The sequence below is a fragment of the Rattus norvegicus genome, chromosome 16, assembly GCF_036323735.1.
Source record: "Rattus norvegicus strain BN/NHsdMcwi chromosome 16, GRCr8, whole genome shotgun sequence".
Lineage (NCBI taxonomy): Eukaryota > Metazoa > Chordata > Mammalia > Rodentia > Muridae > Rattus > Rattus norvegicus.
The window spans coordinates 31,185,516-31,209,657 of NC_086034.1; the positions used below are offsets into that span (position 1 = coordinate 31,185,516).

The window sequence follows — 24,142 nt, forward strand, 5'->3', positions numbered from 1 at the left end:
AGTTAACTGTGTGTGCATGTGCAAGAGTGCCTTCGTGCCAGGTCTTTGCCCACTCTGGGGCATGCCTGATGAGATCATGGGTAAGCAACCAATCAGGTGTGGATGCGCCGCGCTAGGGTGTATATAAGCCGTGCCATGCTGGCCCCCCGGCCGCCCTCTATTATTAATAAATAATAAGAATTTTGGCTACAGAAGGATTCGTGTGTTCCCGCGTATTCTTGCTGGCAAGGTCGCGTGGGACAGAACTCAAGAAGTTAAACTGCAGGGAGACAAATAACCCTATTAAAAAATGGAGTTCAGAGCTAAACAAAGAATTCACAGCTGAGGAATGCCGAATGGCTGAGAAACACCTAAAGAAATGTTCAACATCTTTAGTCATAAGGGAAATGCAAATCAAAACAACCCTGAGATTTCACCTCACACCAGTGAGAATGGCTAAGATCAAAAACTCAGGTGACAGCAAATGCTGGCAAGGATGTGTAGAAAGAGGAACACTCCTCCATTGTTGGTGGGATTGCAGACTGATACAACCATTCTGGAAATCAGTCTAGAGGTTCCTCAGAAAATTGGACATTGAACTACCTGAGGACCCTGCTATACCTCTCTTGGGCAGCATATAGCCAAAAGATGCCCCAGCCTATAAAAAAGACACATGCTCCACTATGTTCATAGCAGCCTTATTTATAATAGCCAGAAGCTGGAAAGAACCCAGATGCCTTTCAACAGAGGAATGGATACAGAAAATGTACACAATGGAATATTACTCAGCTATCAAAAACAATGACTTTATGAAATTCCTAGGCAAATGGATGGAACTGGAAAATATCATCCCGACTGAGGTAACGCAATCACAGAAAAACACACTCATTGATAAGTGGCTATTAGTTCAAATGATTGAATTACCCTAGATGTACAGAACACATGAAACTCAAAAAGCATGACTAAAATGCAAATGCTTCATTCCTTCTTTAAAAGGGGAAAAAGAATGCCCTTGGCAGGGAATAGCGAGGCAAAGAATAAAACCAAGGCAGAAGGAACGCCCATTCAGAGCCTGCCCCACATGTGGCCCATACATATACAGCCACCAAACTAGATAAGATGAATGAAGCAAAGAAGTGCAAGACTACAGGAAATAGATATAGATCTCTCCCAAGAGATACAGTCAGAATACAGCAAATACTTAGGCGAATGCCATCATTAAACCACTGAACTGAGAGGACCCCCGTTGAAGGAATCAGAGAAAGGACTGAGAGAGTTTGAAGGGGCTCAAGACCCCAAATGAACAACAATGCCAACTAACCAGAGCTTCCAGGGACTAAGCTACTACCCAAAGACTATACATGGACCTACCCTGGGCTCCAACCTCATAGGTAGCAATGAGTAGCCTAGTAAGAGCACCAGTGGAAGGGGAAGCCTTTGGTCCTGCCAAGACTGAACCCCCAGTGAACAAGATTGTTGGGGGGAGGGTGGTAATGGGGGGAGGATGAGGCAGGGAATACCCATAGAGAAGGGGAGGAAGAGGGGTTAGAGGGATGTTGGCCTGGAAACCGGGAAAGGGAATAACAATTGAAATGTAAATAAGAAATACCTAAGTTAATAAAGATGAAAAAAATAAGAAATCTCTGCAAAAAGAGAGAGAGAGAGAGAGAGAGAGAGAGAGAGAGAGAGAGAGAGAGAATTGAGAAATGAACCCACATACTTATGGTCACTTGATTTTTGACCAAGGAGCTAAAACCATCCAGTGGAATAAAAGATAGCAGTTTCAACTAATGGTGCTGATTCAATTGGAGGTTGGTATGTAGAAGAATGCAAATCAGTCTATTCTTATCACCCTGTTCAATGTCAAGTCCAAGTGGATCAAGGACCTCCACAACAAACCAGATACACTCAAACTAATAGAAGAAAAAGTGGGGACAAGCCTTAAACTCATTGGCACAGGGAAAATTTTCCTGGACAGAACACAAATGGCTTATGGTCTAAGAACAAGAATTAAGAAATTGGATTTCATAAAATTTAAAAGTTTCTGTAAGGCAAAGGACACTGTCAATAAGACAAAATAGCAACTAACAAATTGGGAAAAGATCTTTACCAATCCTACATCTGATAGAGGGCTAATATCCAAAATATACAAAGAACTCAAGAAGTTCAACTCCAGAGAACCAAATAACCCTATTAAAAATGGGGTACAGAGCTAAACAAAGAATTCTCAACTGAGGAATATCCAATGACTAAGAAGTACCTAAATAAATGTTCAACATCCTTAGTCATCAGGGAAATGCAAATCAAAACAACCCTGAGATTCTACCTCATACCAGTCAAAATGGCTCAAATCAAAAACTGAGGTGACAACAGTTGCTAGCGAGGATGTGGAGAAAGAGGAATGGTTCTCCACTGTTGGTGGAATTTCAAGCCCGTTCAAACACTCTGGAAATCAGTCAGGAGTTTCCTCAAAAAATTGGACAGGGTACTACCTGAAGTCCCAACTATATCACTCCTGGGAATATATCCAAAAGATGTTTCAACATATAACAAGGACACATGCTCCACTATGTCCAAGTAGCCTTATTTATAATAGCCAGAAGTTGGCAACAACCCAGATGCCCTTCAATAGGGGAATGGATACAGAAAATGCAGTACTTTTCTACAATGAAATACTACTCTCCTATTAAAAACAGTAACTTCATGAAATTCTTAGGCACATACATGGAACTAGACAATATTATCCTGAGTCAGGTAACCCAATAAGAAAAAAATACACATGGTATGCATTCACAGATAAGTGAATATTATCCCAAAAGCTTGATTTACACAAGATACTATTAACAGACCTTATACAGCTCAAGAATAAGGACGATCAAAATGCAGATCCTTCAGTCTTTCATAGAAGGGGGAACAAACATATTCATAGGAGGAAATATGGAGACAAAGTTTGGAGCAAAGACTGAAGTAAAGGCCATCCATAGACTGTCCCACCTGGGACCCAGTTCACACACATACAGTCACTAAACCCAAACAATAGTGCTGATGCCAAAAAGTGCATGGTGAAAGGAGCCTGATATAGCTGTCTCCTGAGAGGCTCTGACAGAGCATGGCAAATACAGTCGTGGATGTCTGCAGCCATCCATTGAACTAACTAGGGTCCCCATTGCAGGAGTTAGAGAAAGGATTGACGGAGCTGAAGGGGCTTGCAACCCCATAAGAACGACAATACCAACCAACCAGAGCTTCCATCCAAAGAGTATACACATGGACAGACCCATGGCTCCAGCTGCATATGTAGCAGAGGATGGCCTTTTTTTAGCACCACAGGAGAAGCCATTGGTTCTGCCAAGGCTTGACCCCCAATGTAAGGGAATGTCAGGGCGAGAAGGTGGGAAGGGGTGGTTGAATGGGTGGGAAAACGCACTCATAAAAGAAGGGGGAGAGGGATGGGATAGGGGCTATATAGATGGGAAATATGAAAGGGGAATAACATTTGAAATGTAAATAAAATTCACTCCTTTCACAGCAGGCAAGACATAATTTGTTACATTAGTTCTCCTGTTATCTCCTGTCTTTCTTCATTTGGTGCCCTGTAACTTTCTGTAATTTCTGCTGGCTCATTTTAGTGCAATAGTCCTGGCAGTAGGATCAGTTACTGTCACCATGAATCAAATCTGTGCCCACCCTCACAGTCCCACTCTGTATTTTTCACCTCTGCTGCCCCATAACCATAAACCTTCCTAGAAATCCTCTCAATTTGACTATGTAATTAAGTCATCTGCTTCTGGTGCTGTATAATTATTTTCCTAGTTTCTTTTTTTGAGAAATATGGTATGGCAATCACATGATCCATTGTAACTGATGATCAAAGTAAGAATATCTGCCACTACAGGACCAGAGTTTCCCTCTTCAGTGGGCTGAGAACTAATCCCTTTGATCAAGATCTTTCCCAGAAGTAAACAGCTATAACACCCTGCATATTAATATGAGCTGGTTTATAACCAACAGTCAACAGCAAACCTGCAACATCAACTAAATGTAGGGAAACTCAAATCAATTCCATTAAAATCAGGAGCATCATAAAGTTATTCCATTCTCTACACCTACTTTGTGTGTGTGCTTGTGTTTGTGTGTGTGTGTGTGTATGTGTGTGTGTGTGTGTGTGTGTTTATCCCCTCAGATTTAAGAATGATATTTTTCTGTCGAAAGACTACATTTCATAGCTTCCCTTGTGAACTACAGAAGTCTTTTTTGTCCCAATAAGGAGCCATATCTCTCCTTCTGTAGGAATTTTATCAACCCTTAGAAGTGGGTGACAACATGTTCCCTAACCATAAATAAAGTCCTACCTAAAGTCAGAAGAAGCCTCTATTTTTTTCTCTCTGTAAAGCTACAATCTCATTAATCTATCAATACCAGCTTTGGTCTTCAAATGTTTCCTTAGGTCAAATAAATAAAATCCTAAATGAAAATAAAATCAGTGTACTTGTTAATTGTGATTCAGGTTTTTTTTTCATCCTAAAATAAACCATGTGATTCAAATGACACAATGTGAGTAAATATTAATATTTTAAAATGATTAATTTGACTAGAACTTCCACTTATCACAGAAATAGCATATTGTGGAAAATTATTAGTTTTAACACCGTATAGATTTAGTCTTACATTTATCTGATGACTTTGGAAAGATAGAAGGCAATCTGATGAAAGGAAGGCTTGAACATTCAAGTTTGGTGTTTTGAATAAGTTAGATGGTACAATAATTGTAATCTACCACAAAAACAGACTAAAAGACAAAAACCAAATGATCATCTCAATCGATACAGAAATGTCTCTGACAAAATCTAAACCCTTCATGATAAAATTCCAGGAGATACTAAGAGCACAATGTACATATATCAAATTAATTGGGGATAATTTATAGCCAAAAGCCAACATCAACTTAAATGGAGATAACCTCAAATGATTTCACTAAATACAAGAATAAGACAAGGTTTTCCTTTCTCTCCATTCCTACTCAATATAGTGTTATCTAGAGCAATAAGACAACTGAAGAAGATCAAAGTCATACAAATAAGAACAGAAAAAATGAAAAAAAAATTTTGTTGGTTCTTTTTTTCGGAGCTGGGGACCGAACCCAGGGCCTTGCGCTTCCTAGGCAAGCACTCTACCACTGAGCTAAATCCCGAACCAAAAAAAAAAATGAAAATATTTTTCTTTGCAGATGCTGTGATTGTAAACATAGGCGAGCCTAACAATGAGGAAACTCCTACAGCTGATAAATTCTCAGCAAAGATCCTGTTATAATGTTAACACACACAAATCAGTAGCCTTCCTACTTACAAACGACAGGAGGTCTTATCCAGAAATTAGGGAAACAACCTCTTTCACTACAACAACAAAAATCACTAGAAATCTTGGGATGGCTCTAACAAAGTAAGTAAAAGACTTGAATAATAAAAAGTTAAAGACAAACAAGAAAACTAAAAAAAAAATGATGAACATATCAGAAGATACTTTTTCCATGCTCATGGCTTTGTATGATTAAAATATTAAAAATGGCCCAAAGCAATGACCAAAACCGAAATACAGATTCAATGCAATCCTTATCAAAATGACATCAGAATTATTCAGATATCTTAAAAGGACAATATTCAGATACATTAGTAAATTCACACACACACACATGCACACACACACACATGCACACACACACACACACATGCACACACAGAGAAATCTAAGTTTTTTATAAATAAGTCAGAAATCCATATTGTAAAAAAGACTGCATTTTCCATAAATAGTGCTCATCAGCTGAATGACTGTCTGTAGAAGAAACCAAATAGACCCTGCTCAGTCATGCAAAAATATCAATTCCCAATGGATCAAGCACATAAGGGCAGATACATTAAATATGATAAAAGAGAAAGTGAAGAATAGTCTTAAACTTATTGACACTTAAAAGAACTTTATGAACAGAAAACCATTAGCATAGATACTAAGAAAAATAATTAATAAATGGGACCCTATGAAAATAAAATCTTTCTATGAAAATTACACCATTGACAAAGCAGCAGCCTACAGAATTGGTAAAGATTTTCTGTCAACTACATATCAAATAGATAGCTAATTTCTAAATATAAAGATTTAAAACAACCCAATTAAACATAGAGAAAAATTTAAACAAAAAATTCTCAAAAGAAGAATATGATGCATTTACTAGTATGTTCAATATCCTTATCCAACAGGAAAATACAAGCCACTTTGATATTTTATCCTACAACTGTAAGAATGCTTATGTTATATGGCCCAATGGCTAATATGACAAGTGATGACAAGGATGTGAAATAAGGAGAACGCTTATCACTTGCTGTTGGGAGTGCAAAGTTGTACAGCCACATTGGAAATCAGTGTGGCAGTTTCTCAGGAAAATGGGAATTCATCAACCTCAAGAGCCAAATATACTAAGGTTGGCATATACCAAAGGGGAACTTAATGCTGCTATATCACTTGCTCAATCACATTCATTGCTGCTCTATCTATAGTATTCATAAATTAGACAGTCTAGATATCAGTCAATAGATGAGTTGATCAAGAACATGTATTTACAAATTGAAAGTCAATGTTTACTTGAAATAGCTAGGAGAAAATCATCCTGAATATTTTAAACCACACCACAACCACAGAATACAAACTATATATATATATATATATATATACATATATAAATATATATTCACTTATATGTGGATGTTAACTTTCAAGTCTTCCATAAGAAGGCTAGAATCCATTTATCTATAGAGGCTAATTATATAGTAAGGGATTAGGGGAAGGGATGGATTTCTCTAGGTAGCGAAAATAGAGTATAGAGTTATGGGTTATTGAGGGGTAGGGATTGCAACGGAAGTATCGTCCAAGGAGGGGAATAAAAAATACTTAAATATTGGGAGGGACAACAAAAACCAAGGTCAATTTGATTACATTGAAACTTAAGATATCAGAATCTGCCAAAAATAGATACATATAGGAAGGTGATCTAAATGTCATCTCCAAATATTGAGGAAAATTAAGCTTATGGTGTATAACTCCTTGTCATGAAATGTAGATTCCAGTTCCTGGAATGGGTTTTTACATTTAACCAGGTTGTTGCCCAAAGGGGTCTGAAATCAACAAATAACTCAGGGTACTTCTGAGGCTATTGATCTCTCTCCCCAAACTGACGGTAAGGCTCTCATTTTGAAGACAGCACCTACACAAACTATTGAACAGGGAGAAGTCAAACTGATGCCTACACAGAGCTTTCACTCAACTGACTAGTATTGAAAGTAATGCAAGGCTCTATGAACACTACCAAAGGAGAAAAGTAAATCCAAACCCTGTGATTTACAATGCTTTTACGATGTATTATAGCAATCGTACCACAAAGCTTGTGGGAATAGCAAACCAATAACTGATGTGATTGAAACCCCACTCCATGAGACTGAACCCATCTCAATACTCCTCAGAGAGTCAAGACACGAACCCGACTAGATATCACTGAGACCTAGAGGAAATCCAAATAAAAAGACCAATGTGATAAAATGATTCTTATGGGCATTCTGTTGCACCCATAGATTAATGTATTATTCCACCACCACCAAAGAAGCTTTATCATACAGTAGATGAGAATAAGTACAGTGTTCTACAGTCAGACAATGGGCAGGGAGTGAGAGATATTGGAAGACGGTGTCCTAAATGGGATTTCAGACTCCAAGGTTCTGACAACTGTGGAAGAGAAGGCAGAAAGATTTATATAATCAGAGGGGTTAGAAGGCATTTAAAAAGCAAGGAATTTTAAATACAGCAGGACTGGTACACATAGAAACCCACAGATACTGGCAGCATGCACAGGGTCTACATGGGTCTGGTCCTATACCGATGATCTTCTGTACTGAAAGTGGAATTGGATACAAGCCAACATCCACAATTCAGAAGCTATTTATAACTGATAACCACTGGCAAACTAATAAATGAAAATTTAGTTTGTGTTATTTTTAAACTGGGTATTTTTTTTAAATTTCCATTTCAAATATCTCTCCCCTTTCTCCCACCCAACCAGGCACCCCTTCCTGCCTCCCTGCCCTGATATTCCCCTACACTGTGGGGTCCAGCCTTAGCAGGACCAAGGGCTTTTCCTCTCTTTGGTGCCCAACAAGGCCATCCTCTGCTACATATGCAGCTGGAACCATCGGTCTGCCCATGTATACTCTTTGGATAGTGGTTTAGTCCCTGGGAGCTCTGGTTGGTTGGTATTGTTGTTCTTATAGGGTTGCAAGTCCCTTCGGCTCCTTCCACCCTTTCTCTAACTCCTCCAACACAGACCCCGCTCTCACTTCAATCGTTAGCTGTGAGCATTCGCCTCTGTATTTGTCAGGCTCTGGCAAAGCCTCTCAGGAGACAGCTATATCAGGCTCTTGTAAGCATGCACTTCTTGGCATCCACAATAGTTCTGGGTTTGGTGTTTGTATATGGGATGGATCCCCCAGATGGGGCGGTCTCTGGATGACCTTTCCTTTGGTCTCTGCTTCACATGTTATATCCAGATATCGTCCTGTGAGTATTTTGGTCCCCCTTCTAAGAAGGTCTGAAGCATTCACACTTTGGTCTTCCTTCATCTTGAGCTTCATTAGGTTTGTGAACTGTATCTTGGATAAGCAGAGTTTTTGAGCTAATATCCTCTTATCAGAGAGTGCATACCACGTGTGTGCTTTTGTGATTGGATTACCTCACTCAGGATGTTATTTTCTAGTTCCATCTATTTGCCTAAAAATTCATGAATTCATTGTTTTTAATAGCTGAGTGGTATTTCATTGTGTAAATATACCACACCTTCTGTATCCATTCCTCTGTTGAAGGGCAACTGGGTTGTTTTTAGCTTCTGTCTATTATAAATATGGCTTCTATGAACATAGTGGAGCATATGTTCTAGTTATGAAGAATCTTTTGGGTTTATTCCCAGGAGTTCTGTAGCTGAGTCTTCAGTTAATACTATATCCAATTTTCTGAGGAACCTCCAGACTGATTACCAGACTGGTTGTACCAGCTTTCAATCCCACCAACAAAGGAGAAATGTTCCTCTTTCTCCATAGCCTTACCAGCAACTGTTGTCACCTGAGTTTTTGTTCTTAGCCATTCTGACTGGTGTAAGGTGGATTTCAGGCTTGTTGCGGTTGGCATTTACCTGATGACTAAGGATGTTGAACATTTCTTTAGGTGCTTGTAGGCCATTGGATATTCCTCAGTTGAGAATTCTTTATTTAGCTCTGTAGCCCAGAGCTAAATAAAGTTTTAAAAGCGTTATTTGATTCTCTGGAGTCTAACTTCTTTTTTTTTCCCCTTTTTCCGGAGCTGGGGACCGAACCAAGGGCCTTGCGCTTGCTAGATAAGCACTCTACCACTGAGCTAAATCCCCAACCCCTGGAATCTAACTTCTTGAGTTCTCTGTATATGTTGGATATTAGCCCTCCATTGGATGTAGGATTGATAAAGATTTTTCCAATCTGTTGGTTGCCATTTTGACCTATTGATAGTGTCCATTGCCTTAAAGAAGCTCTGTAATTTTTCTTATGCATTATGGTTTCTGATTGTATGGTTTTAAGGCATTTCTGTGTTTGTGAATGTGTGTGTGTGTGTGTGTGTGTGTGTGTGTGTGTGTGTGTGTCCTCATGTATATGTACTTATGATTTTTCTTGGGCTCCTTCATTTCTCTTTCCTTTGCTTGTTTTATCCTACTCAGTTTAAATTGTTTTTATTTTATTATTGTATTTTGTCTAGTTATTATTAGATGCCTGTATGTTTTCTAATGAAAGATACAGACAACGAGAAATGATGTAAATTTGGGTTGGTGTGAAGGTTGAAAGGATCTAGGGGTGTTTGGGCAATCGGGGCAAAAATAAAAATCTCCCATGCTCATGGATTGGCAGGATTAATATAGTAAAAATGGCCATTTTACCAAAAGCAATCTACAGATTCAATGCAATCCCCATCAAAATACCAATCCAATTCTTCAAAGAGTTAGACAGAACAATTTGCAAATTCATCTGGAATAACAAAAAAATCAGGATAGCTAAAACTATCCTCAACAGTAAAAGGACTTCTGGGGGAATCACTATCCCTGAACTCAAACAGTATTACAGAGAAATATTGATAAAAACTGCATTTATTGGTACAGATACAGACAGATAGACCAGTGGAATGGAATTGAAGACCCAGAAATGAACCCACACACCTATGGTCACTTGGTTTTTGACAAAGGAGCCAAAACCGTCCAATAGGAAAAAGATAGTATTTACAGCAAATGGTGCTGGTTCAAGTGGAGGTCAACATGTAGAGGAATGCAGATCGATCCATGCTTATCACCTGTACAAAGCTTAAGTCCAAGTGAATCAAGGACCTCTACATCAAACCAGAAAAACATCAAACTAATAGAGGAAAAAGTGGGGAAGCATCTCGAACACATGGGCACTGGAGAAAATTTCCTGAACAAAACACCAATGGCTTATGCTCTAAGATCAAGAATCAACCAATGGGATCTCATAAAACTGTAAGGCAAAGGACACTATGGTTAGGACAAAATGGCAACCAACAGATTGGGAAAAGATCTTTACCAATCTTACAACAGATAGAGGGCTTATATCCAAAATATACAAAGAACTCAAGAAGTTAGACTGCAGGGAGACAAATAACCCTATTAAAAATGGGATTCAGAGCTAAACAAGGAATTCACAGCTGAGGAATGCCGAATGGCTGAGAAACACCTAAAGAAATGTTCAACATCTTTAGTCATAAGGGAAATGCAAATCAAAACAACCATGAGATTTCACCTCACACCAGTGAGAATGGCTAAGATCAAAAACTCAGGTGATAGCAAATGCTGGCGGGGATGTGTAGAAAGAGGAACACTCCTCCATTGTTGGTGGGATTGCAGACTGATACAACCATTCTGGAAATCAGTCTAGAGGTTCCTCAGAAAATTGGACATTGAACTACCTGAGGACCCTGCTATACCTCTCTTGGGCATATATCGAAAAGATGCTCCATCATATAAAAAAGACACATGCTCCATTATGTTCATAGCAGCCTTATTTATAATAGCCAGAATCTGGAAAGAGCCCAGATGCCCTTCAACAGAGGAATGGATACTGAAAATGTGGTACATCTACACAATGGAATATTACTCAGCTATCAAAAACAATGACTTTATGAAATTTATAGGCAAATGGATGGAACTGGAAAATATCATCCTGTGTGAGGTAACCCGATCACAGAAAAACACACATGATATGCACTCATTGATAAGTGGCTATTAGCCCAAATGCTTGAATTACCCTAGATGCACAGAACACATGAAACTCAAGAGGGATGACCAAAATGTGAATGCTTCACTCATTTAAAAGGGGAACAAGAATACCCTTGGCAGGGAATAGGGAGGCAAAGTTTAAAACAGAGGCAGAAGGAACACCCATTCAGAGCCTACCACACCTGTGGCCCATACATATACAGCCACCCAATTAGATAAGATGGATGAAGCAAAGAAGTGCAGGGAGACAGGAACCGGATGTAGATCTCTCCTGAGAGACACAGCCAGAATACAGCAAATACATAGGCGAATGCCAGCAGCAAACCACTGAACTGAGAACGGGACCCCCATTTAAGGAATCAGAGAAAGGAAAGAAAGACCTTGAAGGGGCTCAAGACCCCATATGAACAACAATGCCAACCAACCAGAGTTTCCTGGGACTAAGCCACTACCCAAAGACTATACATGGACTGACCCATGTAGCAATGAATAGCCTAGTAAGAGCACCAGTGGAAGGGGAAGCCCTTGGTCCTGCTAAGACTGAACCCCCAGTGAAAGTGATTGTTGGGGGGAAGGCGGTAATGGGGGAAGGATGGGGATGGGAACACCCATAGAGAAGGGGAGGGAGAGGGGTTAGGGTGGTATTGGCCCTGAAACCGGGAAAGGGAATAACAATCGAAATGTAAATAAATACTCAAGTTAATAAAGATAAAAAATAAATAGGCACAGAAAAAACTTTAAGTAATAAACTAATAATAAATCAATATTAATTACCTTTTAATGATTAATACAAGAATAAAATACAGAACAATTATAGCTACATTATATGACAGAAAAACTGAAGTATCTTTAAAATGTTGATGTTTGCCTTATGAAAAGGTAAATATTAAGGAGTCTTAGATATACTGCATCAGTATAATACTTGCTGAAAGATTTTAAAAAGGGAAGTATTATCAACATTTAGCATTTTGAATGCACATTTAATTCACTTTTGCTTTCCATACTACCTAGCAACAATGATTGTTTAAAAATAACCAACCCACTAGTCAGAAATAACATAAATCCATGTTTAATGTTAAAACATGTTATTCAATTCAAGAGTCATGTTGCCATATTTTGAAAATACAATACTTTTACTGATAGTTTTAGAGGCTGCTACTATATTTTCCTCCTGTTGTAGAAGGCACAATTTTCATCCCCAAAGAAGACCACATCTTGCTCTTCTTGTTCTTGTTCTTCTTGTTCTTGTTCTTGTTCTTGTTCTTGTTCTTCTTGTTCTTCTTGTTCTTCTTGTTCTTGTTCTTGTTCTTGTTCTTGTTCTTGTTCTTGTTCTTGTTCTTGTTCTTGTTCTTGTTCTTGTTCTTCTTCTTCTTCTTCTTCTTCTTCTTCTTCTTCTTCTTCTTCTTCTTGTTCTTCTTGTTCTTCTTCTTCTTCTTCTTCTTCTTCTTCTTCTTCTTCTTCCTCTTCCTCTTCCTCTTCCTCTTCTTCTTCCCCTCTTCTACTTCTTTTTAAATTAAAAAGAGATGTTTTCTAAAATATGTTATAATCAGGGTTTTAATATCATCATATCCTCCCTGATCCTTCTCATCTCCTTTCCTACAAACTCCTTGCCTTCTTTCTTTCTCTTCTAAGCCAAATGACCAACTTATTAAAAAGAAATAAATAAACCAGAATAGAATAAAACACCGATAGAACAAACAGAGGCAAGTAAAACAAACAGCAGAAACAATATACACACAGATACAAATACCTGCACAGAAAACCCATAAATATATAAAATTGGAAAACAATGGACTAATAAGTGAAAGACAAAACAAAAATACCAGCCAAAGCTTCCCAAAACAAAACTAAATACAACCTTTGCAAATACCAGTAAATTTATCTTGATTTGGCCATATTTTCTAAAAACTACCCAATAATAATATATTATGTTGTAATGAATTTAATAAAAAGCATATATTCCCTGATACTTCATATATTAAGCACTACTGTGTCTAATTTATAGTAATAGAATGCAAAAAGTTATCTAGGACTTAAAAAATGTCCTAGACTTACCATCCCTTACATTTCTGAGTATAGTTATTAACACAAATTACAAAATTATGGTGATATAGCAGAACAACTACTCCTAATAAAGATTCTACATCCTTCTAAGAGAAAGGGAAACCAAAACTATCCAGCCACTAAATAAAAGGAAGCAAATGCATTCAGAATTTTTTCACTAATACTTGTTTGGGCATGTGGAAAATTGTTTCATTTTTCTGAGAATCATTTAACCAGAAAAATCAATGGGGAGAATAATATGAAGAAAGTTTTTACATATTTAAGATGCACAAATACAACTTCCTTTATAATCTTTTATGGGGACATTTATGAAAAACATGGTAAACCAGAGAAAATCTTAGAATGAGGAAAACTAAGAGACATGAGAAAAATGTGTTAGGGAATTGACAGAGTGCTGAAAAGGGCAATTCTCATGGTTGTGCTACCTGTTAGTTGCTGAGAGTGAGCTTAATAGGATCCAAGCCTTGAGCAAAAGTCATAGCCATCTCACCATTCAGGTAAGAGAGTGTAAATTCTATTTTTTTCAAGAATCTCAGCTGCTGGACCTAAGTGATGATACAGTGTACCACTTGTTCTTATATAAATATCCACTCAGTGCCCTGATCTGCCTCAGCTGCATCTTTCTCTGGTCTTCTGCTTTCTAACAAACAAAACTGCAGAAGACAGTTTAAAAGTACAGAAGGAAGGAAATCATCTATGTGTGCATTCCTGTTATTCTTCATTTAAGTGATGTATATGAAGTTCATAGGTCTGTTTTCAGTTAGAATAAGAAACAACTGGCACAATGGAGATCTATTTCTTTAATGCATCTTTTTTTTTTTACTTTGCCTATGTTATATATCTGTATTAATGACAGAAAATATTATATAATTTGAAATAACTTTTAAAACAAAATTCTATGTAACTCTCAGTTGAACAACTTTCCTTTAAAATGCATTCTGTCACTCTGTGCAAATATAAGAAAGATCACATATTTCTATGTACAATATTATTCACCTAGCTGCTTTTAATAGCAGGTTTGTTTTTAATAATGTTGCATCAAGCATTGGAATGATGACATTCAACACATAAAGTAATGTAACCATTACTTATTATATAAAGAAGTTCATTATCATCAAAATTATAGCTTTTTTAACTTAAAAAGCTAAGGAACTAAAGAGCTCATTTAGTGCAGTCCATATGTACAAGATGATAAGGTAATATATCTTTTGTAATTGTGAACAATATCTAGGAAACTTGTCATCATCTCTGTCACAGAATGCATAGCTGCCTGCAAAAATACAGGACAGTTTGTTCACATTTTATACCTTTAGAAGCCAAGCACATTAATGGATTGCCTATCATAACATTGTAATACAAGTTTGAAGAATTTTTTTATATAATTTGACTTGGAAACAGCAGCAAGTATAGGAGAACATTTTACCAAATAAATTGCTAGGGGGAATAAATAGAGGGGGGAAGTATGTGGAATATATTGACTTTCAGTATTTTATTATGTTACCAAGTCTTAATTAACTGGTAGAGTGCTTACAATGCACCCCTAATGGAATAATTTTAAAGTACATTCATTTTAAATTAAATGGCATATTTAAGAAAAGAAGTATGCCAACAATTTTTCTCTGATCTGAGACCTTATGAACACTTATTGCACATATCTCAACTTTCAAGATTTTATGCTTGTTGTTGCAATAGAATGGGAAATTAAATATCTTATAGTAATAATTGTTATTACTGATAAGCCCTGACAAGGGAGTAATTACTGTGTTGAGTACTTTAACTATATCAATTGAAAATTTTCACTTTTGCTTTCAGTTTAAAATGTCAGACATTTTAAAATTTGGCTAGGGTCAGAGAGACAAGTGGGGTTGCCAGGGTATGAATCAGTCAGATTTCAGAACTGGAGTTCTAAATCTCTCCAGCAAACCACCATAGACATCTCAAAGGAAATCTGGAAAATTGAGAATGCCATTTCTGAAAAAAGGGCAAGCATTGCCTCATTTGTAAACTTCCATTTCAATAAATGCTGATGGAAGTGATATGAGCTCAGCATGACTGCAGGATAGATCTGATGTTAGCAAAATGCATTTTCAGAAGCCAGCACCAAATCTATACAGATTAATTGGATCATCCTGACTTTAAAGAAGTCATATGTCTCCAAGTCAAATGTTTGATACCAATTAAAAACAGATCATAGAGATTCTATTGAGAAATTAGCCTCAGTACAAAGAGTCACACAAGAAAGAACTAACGAAGGTTCTTAGTTCTTTCTCAATTAGATGCATGGCATCTCTCTTTTTAAATTTTTTTAGATACATAGAAAGACATCACCCCTACTTTCTGTAAGTTATGAGTCAATCTGTCCACATGCACATACAAAAATATTATGCAGCTTATGTATTTTTAACTATATGGTTGCATTTAGTATCACATTCCAACTTTCCCAGCTAACAGGAATTCATTGAGCATAAACCAATTCAAAGCACACTGGACCCAGTCAGTTCAACAAGTATTTTACTGCTATTGGTGAATTACTGGAGATATTTTTCCCCTCCAATTCAAACAAATATATTTCTTCCTATTTTCCAACTGCTGAACAACACACAATTATTTTTGTAGCTAAAATGTCTTGCATTCAAGTATGAAATGACTTTTAATGACATTTAATGTGATCTTAACACCAAGCTAAAAGATTAGAGGAAGGATTATTATCTTTGTTGTTAAAAGCTATGGAAGCTGTGATTCACAAAGGGTTCCCTTGAATTACATAGCTAGGCGTGATATAAAACAATGTTTGGTACTTGTTAGCTTAATTATATGTGTTTTCAGGATTTAATACAACGATGTTGATGTAGCAAATATCATTTTAAATTATAGTTTCATAAACAAATTATAATCCAGGTTCTTTCAAGTTTTCCAAAGTATTACCTAGAGCAAGATGATCCAGAGTGAAGTGAAACACAGTGTCACACAGGTGAGTGAAAGCAGAGAGCTCTTAGGAATTTTAAAGTATTGAAGAATGCTGAATATCTGACAGGCATAGTAATTGGTGGGTTTTCCTGATAAATTGATACATTCTTTAGAAAATAGGTGCAAGAGATAAATAAAACCTCAGTATATCGGAAGATGTTTAGGGGGTACATAAAATAAATATAATTTCAACAAATGCAGAAAACAACACTTATATATTTAGCTTGCTCACAATAAGCTGTTTGAGTCTAGCTGAGCTTTAAGAAACACGCGCAAGGGGAAGAGCGTTATAAATAGCCGTGTTAGTTCACATACAGTAGGGAAATAGGACTGCTTTGAAATTTGCAGATTCAACACCTTAGGAATATGGCCAGGGCTTTCTCTCCAGAGAGCTATCTTTCACCTGTATCATTTCTTTTTTAAATTTTTACAGTCCAGATTCTATTTGCCTCCCGGTCCACCACCAACACCCCGGAAGTTCCACATCCCCGTGCCCCATGTCTCCACAAGGATGTCCCCAACCTACCCACCCCACCAGACCTCTAAACTTCCTGGGGCCTCCAGTCTCTAGCGGGTTAGTTGCATCTTCTCTGACTGAACCCAGACCTGGGAGTCCTCTACTATCTATGTGTGGGGTCCTCATTGCAGTTGATGTACGCTGCCTGGTTGGTGATCCAGTGTCTGAGAGATCTCAGGGGTCCAGGTTAATTGAGACTGCTGGTCCTCCTACAGGGCTGCCCTCCTCCTTAGTTTCCTCCAGCTTTTCCCTAATTCAACCAGAGGGGTCAGCAGCTTCTGTTCATTGGTTGGGGGCACATATCTGCATCTGCCTTTTTCAGCTGCTTGTTGGGTCTTTTAGAGGGCAATCATAATAGGTGCCCTTTTGTGATGCCCCATTGCCTCAGTAATGATGTCAGGTCTTGAGGCCTCCTCTTGAGTTGGATCCCACTTTGGGCCTGTTGCTGGACATTCTTTTCCTCAGACTCTTCTCCATTTCTATACCTGCATTTCCTGCATGTCCTTTTGGGTATCTTTATATGTATGACAGTCTGAGGAGAAACTTTTTATCTCATTTGTAAGAATGTCTCTCCAATTCAGTAGGCCTATATTTTCAGGATCCAATCAACGTAAAGGACACAACCTGTCTAAACCTTTCTAACACTGAAGGTTCAGAACTCAACCAGCACATTTGAGCTTACAAATGTACCTACCCCTCAGTGTCCAATTGCTGAGAAAAAGTACATCTTATTGAAAGCACATTGTCTGAAATAGTCTCTCTTTCCTAAAAAGTACATTTTAAAAACCTATCCAGACATTGTCCTATAATAACCTACACTAATACTGTTTTGCCTACACGAGTAGAAAATCAGGTAAGTTGCCCTCCACTTACTCCATGACTCATGGCACACAGTACACACACACACTCACACACACACACACACACACACACACACAGACACACACACAATTAAGCTAATATTTTAAGCGATAAATTATGAAAGTACAATTTTGACTCTTTAGAATCGCTGTGATTTATACAGGTTTATGAAAACATGACTTACAAATTCTACAGCCATTAGAAAATATTGATGTTCACAAGTGTACCTGAAACTCTGTGATTCATAAATAATTTAATATGCGAGGAACAGACTAAGGATAGAGGTTTCTATACTGAAGGTGTTTTGTTCAGACATTAGAGAGAGCCCATTGAATGGATGAGTTTCTAAGCAGGCATGTGGGCAGCAGTGATACATGATTCATTGTACTCTGACAGTCAGTGGCATTTTAGGTTATAAAAGATCTCTGAAAAGCAAGGGCAACTAAGGGCAGAATCAAGTGACAAAATGACATTTTATCCAAACATCTTAAAGATGACAAACTTCGTTGGTATATTTAAAATCCTGTATAATACCAGTCAATCTATTTCTGTTTGGAGGATGGCATGAGTGACTATTATAACGTGAATCTATATACTGCAGTGATCAGATGTTATTTTCTACTAAGAGAACATGACACTAAAACTCAGATATACTCATGGTATTTTATAATAAAATAACCATAATGCTTTTCAAATCCAATGCCTGAAGTTAATATTAATTTTATTTATGGAAAGATCCTTGTGACATTGGGTCTATTTTATTTGAATACATGTGGAGTAATTACATCTTCTTTTATCAAATAATATTACCTCTTTTAAGAGCTATTCTGTGCTCTGGAACCAGAGAGGCAAGATGAAGTCACTAGGACTGAAAGAGGCATTCCTAATGTCTTCGGTGGGATGAAGGGGGACAAAAGATTGTTCTCATTTGAAAAGAGGGTAATATCAGCCTCTATTGTCACATTTTGTGGGTTTAGGGCCCTCACTTACCTGCCCGTGTGAGCTAAAAGTTTTATGTAATAAGTATACTCACTTTCTTGGACTGCTATCACAGTGTCACAGGCCATTAGACAAAATCAGCAGGCATTTTCTTCCTCCATGTTTCAGAATCTACAAGTCCAAGATAAAGGGGAAGCACTTTTGCTTTTCTCCGAGGATTTCCTCCTTTCCTCTCAGATGGACATAGTATGAATTTGTTTTCTGTTTCTGTGACCATACTATCAAACAGTACACCTCAGTTGAGGAAAGATACATTTCAGTCATGGTTTCAGGGCATGTCAGTGACAGTGGTAGTAAAAGCTCAGCAGGAGGAGCTTGTGGCAATATCTACTCACAGTGAAGAACCACAAATCATAGCAACTGGGAAATGGGGTCATGTGGAACCTTCAAGGATCTTCACTTAGGAACCCCTTTAACCAGCTAGCTATACAGTTTCCCAGAGTCCCACAGTCAGAGAGCATTGCTGAACTAGGGTCGGTGATGAGTTTGTAAGATCAAGGTTCAGGGAATTTGCTGTAAGATTGTGTATCCTAGTGATGTCAGACGCTAAACCCATAAAGTAGTTTTATGACTCCATATGCCTGAGCTGAACAGGAACAACAGTAGATACACTGATGTTGATTGTGGAAGGCCCACAAGGTCTCAATCATATACAAAGAGTTATAGGAAACTAAGGCATGTTGAGAGTGGAAGGAAGTTTTCAGAGAAGAGCACACCAATTAATTATCCAATAGTAAATCATAAGCTTTGAAACTATATGTGTGAGTAACATATAGACTGAGCAGGTTATGTTTAGAAATAAAAGGATATAGACATACACAGAGGCATGTAATAAAAGGAAGCTAACCCAATCACAGAAAGACATACATGGTATGCACTCATTGATAAGTGGCTATTAGCCCAAATGCTTGAATTACCCTAGATCCCTAGAACAAACGAAACTCAAGACGGATGATCAAAATGTGAATGCTTCACTCCTTCTTTAAATGAGGAAAAAGAATACCCTTGGCAGGGAAGGGAGAGGCAAAGATTAAAACAGAGACTGAAGGAACACCCATTCAGAGCCTGCCCCACATGTGGCCCATACATATACAGCCACCCAATTAGACAAGATGGATGAAGCAAAGAAGTGCAGACCGACAGGAGCCGGATGTAGATCGCTCCTGAGAGACACAGCCAGAATACAGCAAATATAGAGGCGAATGCCAGCAGCAAACCACTGAACTGAGAATAGGTCCCCTATTGAAGGAATCAGAGAAAGAACTGGAAGAGCTTGAAGGGGCTCGAGACCCCAAAAGTACAACAATGCCAAGCAACCAGAGCTTCCAGGGACTAAGCCACTACCTAAAGACTATACATGGACTGACCCTGGACTCTGACCCCATAGGTAGCAATGAATATCCTAGTAAGAGCACCAGTGGAAGGGGAAGCCCTGGGTCCTGCTAAGACTGAACCCCCAGTGAACTAGTCTATGGGGGGAGGGCGGCAATGGGGGGAGGGTTGGGAGGGGAACACCCATAAGGAAGGGGAGGGGGGAGGGGGATGTTTGCCCGGAAACCGGGAAAGGGAATAACACCCGAAATGTATATAAGAAATACTCAAGTAAATAAAAAAAAAATTGAAAAAAAAAAAAAAGGAAGGCTATGAATTTGAAACAGAGCAAGAGGTGTATGAGGGGAGCTTGGACGATGGAAAGGGACTGGAGAAGGAATGACATAATTATATAATAATCTCAAAAGTAAGAAAATGGAAAGTTCCAATATCTGGAAGAGTGATTCTCAAAATATTAGTTGGGAGTCATTTTACATTCCAAGTGCCATATGACCCTTCCCACTCTCTTCTCTATGGATTGGTCTGTGTGTGTGTGTGTTTTGTCTGTGTTCATGAAGAGATCAAGTGAGCTGGATTAGAGTACAGGCATTGATCACTAAAGCAATTCGCTACTTAATGGCCCTATGTCCAGACATGCACGCAGTTTAAATTATAGGCTAAAGTACATACTCGTTCTATGTATGAGAGATAAAGATTTCAGCCCACAGCCATATGCCATCACTAAGGTAGGGAACACGCTCAGAGGGAAAGAACACAATCTAACCGGCAAGAAATCATATCATAGTATGCCTGTGGTTTGAAACGGGGAACTAAGTAGCTCTGAGATACAGTTTAAAAATATATCAGTATTTTTATCTTAAAGAAATGATAAATGCTGAAGAGACAGTGACATGCAAACTAATGATACAGTATGTATATACATTGAAATAGTACAAGGTACTGTAGTCATATACAAAAGTCTATGCTATTATGTATCAATTAAAACAATTTTAACTGGAGAAAACTGTGACAATACTGCTGGTCTTGGCACATACACAGTTTCTTTGTATACTTAAAAATGTACTAATGTGTCCTGTGGTAGCATTTTGATCAATAATAAATCACATATAGACCATAGTTTCGATAGATTATATTGCACTGACAGGATTGTCAGCTTTCATTTCTACATTCACTCTGTGAGATTGTCACAGTGATATAATCTGATAATGAAGCATGATGGCCGCTGCATCCCCATCATTAAGTCATGAATGATTAAGACCTTTATATCACTGAAAACTTAAAAACAATGCAGTAAAACAATTATTTGAATATGGTTATTGTTTTAAACAATGTAGAGATTTTATTAAACATTTATTTATATGTTTACACAACCATACATATTTATTTATATTTATACATACATTTATATATTTATATATGTATATATTTGATTGATTCATATTTATTTATGTGTGTGTATATTTGTTCAGCATATATATATATATATATATATATATATATATATATATATATATATATATATATATATATGCATGCTTAGGTCGTCAAGGTAGGTGGGAACACCTTTACTCATTGAACTATGTAGGCAATTCCTGTGGATACTTCAAGTTATTTAGAAGACTGGGGGTAGATTACATGAGAAAAATATGTTGTTTTCTATAAAGCTATAGCATCTCCAGTTTTTGTTGGCCTTTATATTCTGAAGTCAATTCCTATTCAGGTATACTATGTCAAATATAAATATAAGAATTTATGTATATGTGTATGTATATATATATGTATGTATGTACATATAATATCTTGTGGAATGCATTTGTTTCTAAATAGTAACATTGTAGATTCTTGATAATTATCCTTTACAATAGTATCTGACATAGTGATTAAAAAAGAGAACCTTCAGATCTCATTAACTTGATGATGTCTTTACAGAAAAACCAATGCATCTTTCTCTATTGTGGGCCAGTACATAGTTATATATGAACTAACATATTTAATGGTATTGTGTTCAAATGTAAATGGACATACTATTTTATATCAGTTAAAAAATTGAACCGGGATGTATGTTTTTCTAATATCAAATAGAGCCAGCACTACACACATAACATTCTGACTAAACAGTCTGCAGTATTGGCACTTTAACCTTGAAAAATTGCCAGTATTGTGTTCTACAGCATTACCTTTTCTTCTAGAAAAAAATTCTAACATCTCCTGTCTTACAAATATATGGCACTGGAAAATTGTAAAGGACATATATTTTGAGCATAATTTGTCATTATAATATAAAGCTAACTTTTACATTGTTTTCACACAAAAAAATTTCTTCTAGAAAATTCTGCAATAATGCTTTATGTGTAGCTGTGGTGTGTGTGTGAGTATGACTGTGGTGTGACTGTGGGGGGTTGTGTCTGAGTATATGTCTGTACTTCAGATAAAACTACAATAAAATTGTTATCAACATTAATCTGCATCATTCAAATACACTGATAAGAAATAAGTCTTTAAAATTGTTGGCTGAGTAGATAACTGGTACACGTAGAATTAAAAGTTCAGTCTTACTCTTCTTCTTTTTTTCAACTTCTTTTCACATGCTTCTTAGGTAGAGGTGGCAACTTCCCTTTGTATGTCTAGAAAATATATTTTACAATCCACATATTTTACCAGCATAGCTTTGCATTCTAATGAGTTTCCTTTCTAAATGGGGATTTTACAGCCACAAATGTCTTCAAAGAGTAAAAATAATGGTCTGACCTGATTTGACAGATGAGGTGAGGGATGCAGATCCATTCAGAATATTATTTTATCTGATATACTGGTATATTAATCTTTAATGGCAACAGACAGACAGTAAAGGTTGTAGAAGGTTAGACAGTAATCAAAAAATGCATATTTAATCAGATGAATTCCATTCAGGAACCTGCCAAGAACTGCTTTTACTCTTACACAATATTAATGGAACTCATGGCTGCTATTGAAATCAATTTCAGTAGCCATTAAAAGAATTACCATGAGGTAAAAAATGAAGATGTAAGCTCAAAGGTGCATGCATTTGGCAATCATTTGAAATAATAAGAAGCTGACTTGCTTTGCAAGAGCATATAAGGCCTGAAACAAATGAATGGATTTTGAAGTTCATAAAATATTGTAACTACATGCATCAGAAGAACCTTTACATTGAACATTTCCTGACTTGAGTCATGTCATTCCTGATGAAATAACTTGTACAACCTGGCACTGCACTATAACCTGTAGAATTTTAAAAAGCATTCTATTACTAGATTCATGGCAACTGATATCTATAGAAAGCAAAGACATTTTTTAATGTTGATAAACATTTCTGTAACCATATAATATTTAAAAAGAAAGCATCTTCTTCATGTTCACTTCATTTATTTAACCATGGGCGAAAGAACGGGTAGAAATAATTAAATCTATGTTTTCTTACATTTGAACATAAGTACAGAAAAAGTATTTTTATTCTTTGTTTACAGTGTTAAATACCACTCAAGCATTTGTCTTGACCTCAGTAGCAAAGTATAGTATTCATGATGATCAGTGCTTGATGCTTCATATGTCAAACATTCATTTTTATAATTTATCAGAAATGACAATGCTATTTCAAATGGTTTCCTCATAGGCCGATGAGTTCTCAGCTAATTTACCTATAATTAACAGGAATTGCCTCCTGGTTGACGAAGATGCTTCTGTTTCATCATATGTTAATGATCTCTATTAACCAATGAGGAAATTGAAAAGGCTATTTTCATGACACTATGATCTCTAATAAATTATGTACTACCTGAGATACTATAAAATACAGTTGAGCCTACTCATGCCCCATACATACATACATACATACATACTTACAAATATATGTGTATCTTAAATATATACCTATTGTATAATAAATATTAAATAAATATAATATAGTAAAATTTTTTTAGTAAATTTTAACTATTTAGTTTTCTCTTTTAGATTATACATCTCCAAAATTAAGTTTTAATATTTAGAGTTGCCACTAAAGGAATTGATCATATATACTGGTTTTTAATTAAATGTAAAATAACAGATGAGGATAGCATTAG

The 24,142-nt window shown here is 36.9% G+C and overlaps 1 protein-coding gene and 1 long non-coding RNA gene across 6 annotated transcripts in view; both read right to left on the minus strand.

The window, feature by feature from the left end:
- The window catches only part of Spock3 (SPARC/osteonectin, cwcv and kazal like domains proteoglycan 3), a 432,583-nt gene that overhangs the window by 35,818 nt on the left and 372,623 nt on the right, over positions 1-24,142 (minus strand).
- LOC134482369 (uncharacterized) lies at positions 9,624-20,137 on the minus strand. The gene is made up of 2 exons (XR_010058377.1): positions 16,310-20,137; positions 9,624-12,824 (listed from the first exon to the last, which is right to left on the minus strand). It is a non-coding gene; the product is annotated as an uncharacterized LOC134482369 (long non-coding RNA).